This window comes from Strongylocentrotus purpuratus, unplaced genomic scaffold, assembly GCF_000002235.5.
Source record: "Strongylocentrotus purpuratus isolate Spur 01 unplaced genomic scaffold, Spur_5.0 spur5_scaffold_2, whole genome shotgun sequence".
In the NCBI taxonomy this organism is placed as follows: Eukaryota; Metazoa; Echinodermata; class Echinoidea; order Camarodonta; family Strongylocentrotidae; genus Strongylocentrotus; species Strongylocentrotus purpuratus.
Genome location: NW_022145605.1, coordinates 28647748 through 28656175, shown reverse-complemented (window position 1 = coordinate 28656175; position 8428 = coordinate 28647748).

Here is an 8428-nt window from a genome sequence, read left to right as displayed (position 1 = left end):
TTGCTGAGTGGAATCTAGAACAGATAATTAAATCGATGATGTATTTGAGAAAGAGATATAGAGATAGGGAGAAACATACAGCGAGGAGAAGAGAAAGAGAGAGAGAGAGAGTGAAAGAGAGAGAGAGAGTGTGAGAGAGAGAGAGGGGGAGAGAGGTGAGTGATATTATCATTGATTTTTGAATGGGATATGAACCACGATTATCAGAATTAGGACAGGATCAAGGTTATGGATAATAGACCTTTATTTAATACTGTGATATAGGGAAATATTTGGAACATATTGAGCGATAATTCACTTTACGTTTATAATATCTATGGTGGCGCCAACTTTATGCATATCAGTGTTTCTATTTTCTATGAATATGGTCTAACATCTGACAGACGCGTTTTGTCACGCAAACGAAATTGGAACAACAGTCTTCTACGAATGTCTTTTTTAAAACCTCCAGAAATTAGTTCAACAACGTCGCTCGATTAAACTTGACGAAAGGACGATTTGCGATGTGAGTCCTTTTAAATGTCATTTTAAAGTACTTGATTAGACAAGGTTTGAAGTCAAATGGCTTTGATTTTCAACGCATTTTCCAATCCACCCAGATAAACATTGTCAACAGCGCCATCACATCCCAAACGCCCAAACCATGATTAGTTTTTTAAAATGTATATAACAACCCAATCTCTGCTTCCCCCTCCTTTCCTCTCTTTCTCTGTCGCTCTCTCTCTCTCTCTCTCTCTCTCTCTCTCTCTCTTTCTTTACCCCCCCCCTCTCTCTCTTTCTCTTTATCTCTCTCTCTCTCTCTTTCTCTTTATCTCTCTCTCTCTCTCTCTCTGTATCTCTCCCACACACTCAAACACACACACAAACACTCTCTCTTCCCCTCTTCCTTTTCTTTATTCCTCCCTCTCTCTGTCTATATCTGTCTATATATGTGTTCTTTATTTTTGTCTCTCTCTCTCTCTCTCTCCCTCTCTCTCCCTCTTTCTCCCTCTCTCTCCTTCTCTATCTCTCTCATTACCTGGTTCTCTCTGGTGTTTCCCCTCCCAGTCTCTCTCTCTCTCTCTCTTCCTCTCTTCCTTTCTCATATTGTTTCTTTTCCCTTTATAGCATATCTATCATTCCACATTTCCATTTTCTGCCTTTACTAAAATGTTGCAGTTTAAATTTGTCTGTCACTTTATTTGACGTCACATTTGTTTTTCTCAAAAAAAGAAACTCGATTTTCGTGTTGCATGTCATGTAGTATAAAACCGGAGTGTACCAGTCTGCTCTTTGTTTCTCTCATCACATCTCACTCGATGTCAATTAAATTTTTCTTCGTCTCTCCCTTCCTCCCTCTTGATACTATATGTTTCTTCTCGTTTATGAAACCCACCGCTCACCAATTTTAGGGGGTTCGTCTCTTCGCTACTGTCCGACCCCATCCAAGATCTCCATAATTTATCCCATTAAGACCATGAAAGAAAAGCAGGCAGATCGTGTCCCTAATCAAATACTGCCCTCCAATCTAGCATCTTGTTCGCTTCTTTTCATTTCCTCCTGGCTGTCTCGAGACATCTATCCTCCCTCTTCTCCGAGCTCTCCCTTTTCCCTGCCATCAAAACAGGATAGGCCTCATCGAAAATGACGACGTGCCCAGTCACAGTGGCGTAGCTACCATGGGCACGGGGTATGCCCCCGACTTTAAATTGAATGGCGGTAGGGGAGGATATGATATTTTTAAAGAAGAGGGGGAAAGGGAATGTAAACATGAAAAAGATCCTTTGGCATACAAACCTCTAATTGATGGCCTTGTAAATTCGCATTTTATCCTCCTAGTAAGATCGTCCCTACATCCCCCCCCCCCCCCACACCATCGATGTCAGTGCCTCTACCAGGGTCTTGACCCAGGCTACACCACTGTGAAGTTAGACTAATGTCGTTACGAAAGAGCAGTATAATTTTGAAATATCTATTCTTTGTTTTTTCAATAGTATTTTCACTTTTTCTAGACCTCACTTTCGATTTCTTCCAAAGAAAAATTTGCTTTATTCTGTACCCCTTTCCTAAAACAACAGTTTCAAATAATTAACTAAAAAAACTACAAATTTGCCAAGCTTTTTTATTTGTATTGTCGACCTCTTCTTTTTTAAACATAATAATTGTCTTTCTTTTAACAAAAAAAACCTTCTACTAAATTTCTCGATCTTTTATATTTTTCATCAAAAGAGGGGAGAGATACACCTTACTGATATACCAATGTTCTTCAATTTATTTCCTAATCAAATTCCAAATTATTTATTCGAATTTTCTCAAGATACGGGTTTTAAAAGGGAATATATTGAGAATTTCTTTTTCATTTTGTCTTTTTTTAAATTCCGTTTAATAAATCCTATAATGCACCTTTCTCATATAACCATGTAGGAGTCAGCTACATAAACATATACATCGTACTTTATATCGCATTTACCATGTAGCGCTTACTTTTGGTTCCTAAATGCTATTATACTGCCCGTGTTGGAGAAAGTCTAGTTTGAAAGCTTTTATACCCCTTAGCCTAATGATTATTTCTCTCTATCACTCTCCCGAAGCGAACCTATATCGAATAACAAGGTATTTGCTGTTAATTGTGAGGATACACGTTTTGCTCTTTTGACTACTCTCCTCTGTCAATTTGCCCCATTATACCCTCCTGTATCTTACCACTTACAATCATGCAATGGCGTTGCCTCGGTCTACCCACTGAGGGGAGAGGGTGGGGGAGGGTCACTCATAATCATCGGGGTGCAGTTTTTGGTGTACAAAATGCAAGAGATCAATGTCATTCAGTGAGGGAAGGTTTGGGAGGTTTAATCTTATCTTCTCACCTTCATATTACCATTCTACCATCCCTTTCTCCCTCTCTCTTTCCCTTTCTCTCTCTCTCTCTCTCTCTCTCTCTCTTTCTCTCTCTCTCTCTCTCTCTCTCTCTCAATCTCTCTCTCGATCTCTTTCGTAATTCTATTGGGGAGACGTGCCCCTTTCTCCCGTAGCTGCACCACCGCCAATGCTGACCCTCTGCCATTTTGTAGTCAAACCTTTCAGTAAGAATCACTCTTCGTTTACATGATTGTGAAGATATTATAGGGGGCTCTGACCATTCTTACCATGAGCCCAAAGAAGAGGGTTTCTAATTTTAATTTCCGCGAGGACCTCCTCCGTCTGCTCAAGGCTCATTATCGCTGATTACTGCGTGTATCTGCTTTATTTGTTGGCCAGCTCCAAACTGAACAAAACTAAACCAAAGTGAAGCTTTTTATGTTCTCATCGATCGCAAACTGAGTATGATTCGATGCTACAACTGCGCCGTGAAAGTACTAATTTGCTTGGAAAAACAACTCTTTCTGTACATAAAGAGTAGGTTAATAAAAATTAGCCACAACAGAAAATCCTTCTGCAAACAGCCCTACTGTAGAAATAATTAACTCGGCATGCAACAGGCTTTACATGTATTTTCGTTGACAGGTTTGTTGACGACACATGCACCGTTGATGCTGTTTACGTTTGCGTCGAATTAATTTGAACCAGACTGTAATTTGAAATACGAAATAAGGGCAGGGTCGTTCAAGTATTTACAAATATTACAAACATCTTGACTAGCCTGATTTTCATTCTGCTTATCAAGCTTATTCTCCTGTTTAATATCTTTCAATATCTACCATTAAATTAGGCGTGTGACTTTTGGGTGACTCTTTGGATTATTATGACTGCATTTAGCCAGAGTAAACAAAATTCAACGATTTCTCGGAATTTAATGTAATTCCTTCTACAGTTTCTTGGAGGCGATCGGCACGGGTTGGCATGATATGAATTCTGCTCTGTAATGAAAGCATGCTATCCCGTTAACGAAGAGCTCCCCATCCTAACCCAACCCACAGCATAACGAAATTCAATTCATTAAAAAGCGAGCTAGCGAACGCTGTCGTGTGTGTGTGTGTGTCCTATGCCTTGATTGAATTGAAAGTCAGTAGCCATGTTCCTAACTTCATCATGTCAAATCTCAGAGGCACAGGCTTGTTCTCACTGCTGCTTCCCATCCTGCGTCTTCTGAAAAGAATTGTGAGACGTTGCCATTATCCTTGTTAGGAATACTTGTGACGTCATAAATCGCAATAGCGAGTGTTCTACCATGGAAATATATGTATGAAGAGTTCTGCTATACAATATCAAACGTTTAGAAAATGGAGTGAGTAATGGGAACGTGCCCTTAGTCAGTACGCTCGTCCCCCTTGCTTTACGTCTCATGCTGATAGCAAATACGTCACAACCTGCGCACGCAGCAAAAGTTTGCTCCAGGTTTTTATTTTACTTCTTTCTAATGTACCGCACTCATCGGCGAATCAGCGCAGTAGCTAAAAGATAATGACAGAGCAACTCATACACGACGCGTATGCCCGTCCGTTGCCTGCCGTGCTATCAATCTTTTATGTCGCCCTCGTTCGCGCTACTTTTTCCCTCGAACTTGTCCTACATTTCATGTCCAGGGCTGCGAGAGTGGAGGGGTGACCGTCAGGCTCTGTGAAGTTGTAAGGTCCATCGTTGAGGAGTTCTTCCAAAAGCCATCGAAGAGTACATGGTGACAGTTCTGCTGTGCGCGGTGTGTTCGATCTCTGTTAGTTCATGGCTCCAATCATTTATTCTTTTCATTAAACGAATAATATGGGAGGACGATAATGTCGTTCATCGAATCTAGTAAGGTTGTTGGATTAGGAGAGAGGTAAAGATCTTACTTCAGGAACGGTAATCGGATTGCTCCACGGCGGCAAGAGAAAAGTCCTTCCCCATTTGTATCTAGTTTCGTCAGAATTTTTAATCAGTCTGTCAAATCATTCAGCTTTCATCTAACATGTCATTATGCAAAGGTTCAATCCACGAATAGTTTAGTGCATTTGATCTGCATCGACAGTGCCAGCAGATTTTGAATTGATCTACTTGGATTAACCATGCCATGGCTACAGTGTGTGCTTTGTAATGTCGTTTTTACGCGGGAATCAAAAAACGAATTCTAAACCGAGAAATGTCGTATCGTTGACATCTTACACGTCCGTTCTACGATTGCCTTCTGTTTTTTCCGGCATTGTTTCTCGTCAAAGCCTCCCCGACAAATCCTTGGGGACGGAAATGCAATCTGATTATTACATTGAACATTCATAGGATTATAACCCAACGGCTTTTATTTTCAGCGAGAGATTCCCGGTAGTGATCGTGACAGGACATCACAATTCGCCAATGACCCAGACCCAGGCCCAGGGAAGGATTGAATGATTAGCAGCGACAGGGAATTCATGCATTTTCCTCTTTTATCCCTCGTCCAAGACCACTTTGCCTCGTTTGAAATATATACTTAAAGTATTCATGAAATGTGTCTCCCGTGTACGTGGAGCTAATGGAAAACAGGATAGTGGGCGAAGATGTCGTAACTGTCATGAAATATTTCCAAGGCAAAATTGAATCCAAAGTTCTCGCAATTCTAAAGTGTGAACTGGTAACCTGAGCCTGGTTTGAGAAGGAGATAAGCTTTCTAATACTTGCTTGACAGCAACAAACAGATGTTTCTCTCCAAACTTTATTGACGTGACGTCCATTTTTCGTCCATTAACAAACTTTTGAATGAAATACTTCGACTAACAACTTCAATAGCAACTGCTTTATAACATGAATGATTTTTAAGAGCCCAAGACATAATTCTGATGTAAGAAGACAGCCCCTAGGTGAACATTTTGGAAATATACTATTCTCGAAGGCCCATTGTTTTGGCGTCCTACTGACTTAAAACTTATCTAAGGATTTTGTCAACAACCTAAAAGATTTAAAAATCTTCCGCGAAATCAATCACTCACCTTCCGTGCTTTACGTTTGTTGACCTTCCCAGCACGGTCAACTTTTGTGTTGACCTTATTGTTGTTGTTTTTGTGATTCTTTTAGTCGAGACAATAATAGACGCCAAAATGGGTACGGGCACGAAAATAAATGCGCTTTTTACGTCTATGTCGGACACCTTTTTCGATTACGACACACCCAAGATGGTTCAAATCAAGAGTAAAAAAGTCGGCGCCATAAATCGGCTTGTTCAGATGGGCATCGTCTTATATGCTTTCGGGTGAGTTTCATGACGTTATTATATTACTTAGTATTTGCCTCCTGAACGTGATAGTATGGATATCACACAGTTTTCTCTGTTCAGCCATGAGGGGTATAGTCGGTTAACAGTAATGTTGTGCATCCGGGATGGTAAATTGATCGATCCTAGTGCACGTGTCATTTCTCGAAAGCACTTCTTTCTTTATCATGATTTCGATCTCTTCAAAATGATAATCTAATGAGAGCTTCGTAAACATATTTTGCACATCACCTCCTTAGTGAATGTCATACAGATGATAAGTTTTGATAAACTTTCTGCTGGGAGAAAAAAGAATTTACAAATTTATGTGAACTTCTAATTTAAGTATTCACAAATCCATTCGTTTGCTCGACAATTTAGACATTCTAAGTAACCTCTTATCATTATTAATGATCATGGGTTAATAATTCATTTCTTTCGAGTAGTGCTTTGCTTTTTTGCAGTGTATGCTTAATGCAGACACTGGGTATACTCTTACCCAAACAACATTAATTTCAATACTCTCTGCTCTCTGCTTTTTATGTTGGCAAAAATTGTTACTTCTTTTTAAAGATTGTTTGCGGAAAAATGTGAATCAACCAAGTTGTGTTTTTCGTCCACATTTTCCAGTGTGTTTTTATCTCAATCCATTTATCTAAAATTTACACTTGCATCTTGTTGTTAAGCTCTTTTTCTTTCTCTCTCCATCTCTCTCTATCTCTCTTTCTCTCTCACACACACTCTCTCTCTCTTTCATAATCTTTCTTTTTTGTCTCTTACTTATTCTTTTTCTTTCCTCTGTTTTTTTAATTCTTAATCCTCTAATTAGGTTTGATGATTGTCGAATAAGAGAAATAGAAGAAATATTCCTTTATAGCTTTAAAGCCCTTGCTCTTTTATAATTGCACTTTGTGATTAAAATATAAAAAGAGGGGAGGAGGTAGGATGATGACGAGAGAGAGAGAGAGAGAGAGAGAAAGAGAGAGGGAGAGAGAGAGAGAGAGAGAAAGAGATAGATGGGAGAGAGAGAGAAAAAACATTTAAAGAGAGAGAATGGCGACGGAAAGACTGGCGGCGAGAGAGAGAGAGAGAGAGAGAGAGAGAGCAAACATCTCATATTATAAAGTGAACTTATTTTAATAGAAAAATTTTGTATTTTGTTCAACTGTTTAGATGGATGTAATGATCCCTGTAATTTTAAAGTATCATCTGTTTTATTCTCTTCCATTTTCCATTTTATTCTGATACAAGCACCCATCTTTTTATAAATGTCATTTTGGATGAGAGAGTCTGAAAAGAAAAATGAAACCGAAAAACGAACCGATGTCGTTCTATATTTGAAAAAGCCCTAAATCAAACAGCATGATGAATGGTGGAATCATGACCAAAATTAATCATCCCGATATAAAAATGCCCAGAAATCATTTGAAGGCCATATTTTAGCAGAGTTTTCATCCAGATTTCATAAAGAACAATTAGAAATGCCATTATCCTTCTCATTATATAGCAAATTAAATCTGGAAGAGACGAATAATAAATGTTTCGAAAGACAATTGTAGGTTAATTACTTGGGAAGCGAGTAAATCACGTCAGTTTTTAAATGTCAAACATTTTTAATAGCTGTAATGAAACTGGTTTTTATATACCAGTGATACCTGATCTGACCGTTGAAAGAAACAGACCTACATTGACAAAAAAAAAGCAATTTCGTTGTCATTTTAGGAAGCGGAAAGAAATTATCAAATGAATGATATCAATGTCTGATTATATTTCACACATCCTGAAAGTAACTATTTGTTTTTCTACTTAAGTTGAGTGTTTTTTACTATGTCATTACAACAAGCTCTTTTCCAATATTTTAGGCTTTCGCAATCATGCGGTAGCCTTATTAAAAAGGGTGTTGATATATCATTTCATCAAAAGAACCCGCGTATGGGGCGTTTACAAAAATTATGGTAAAGTAGAGGAAATATGTAAGAAAGGGAAAGAAAAATATTTTCTTTTTTCAAGTGTTCAGGACTTCAGAAAATTGTCCAATGACCTATGCTTTCCTGAAGTGTTGTTATATTTTCATGTCACAATGAATTCACAAAAGTCTCCAGTACCTAATTTGTTAAAAAGTACTGCTATATTCAAAGCTGCACTAGCCTATGTTACTTATAATTATATAACTTGCAGGGGGAATGAAAAAAAAACATGGATCAAACTATATTGGGCCTTGTGATGACGATTTTTTTTTGTTAAGAGGTTGATCAACAGACACGCCTCGGCATTTCAATGTATTCTCAGATTATCTTTGATATTTAGTAC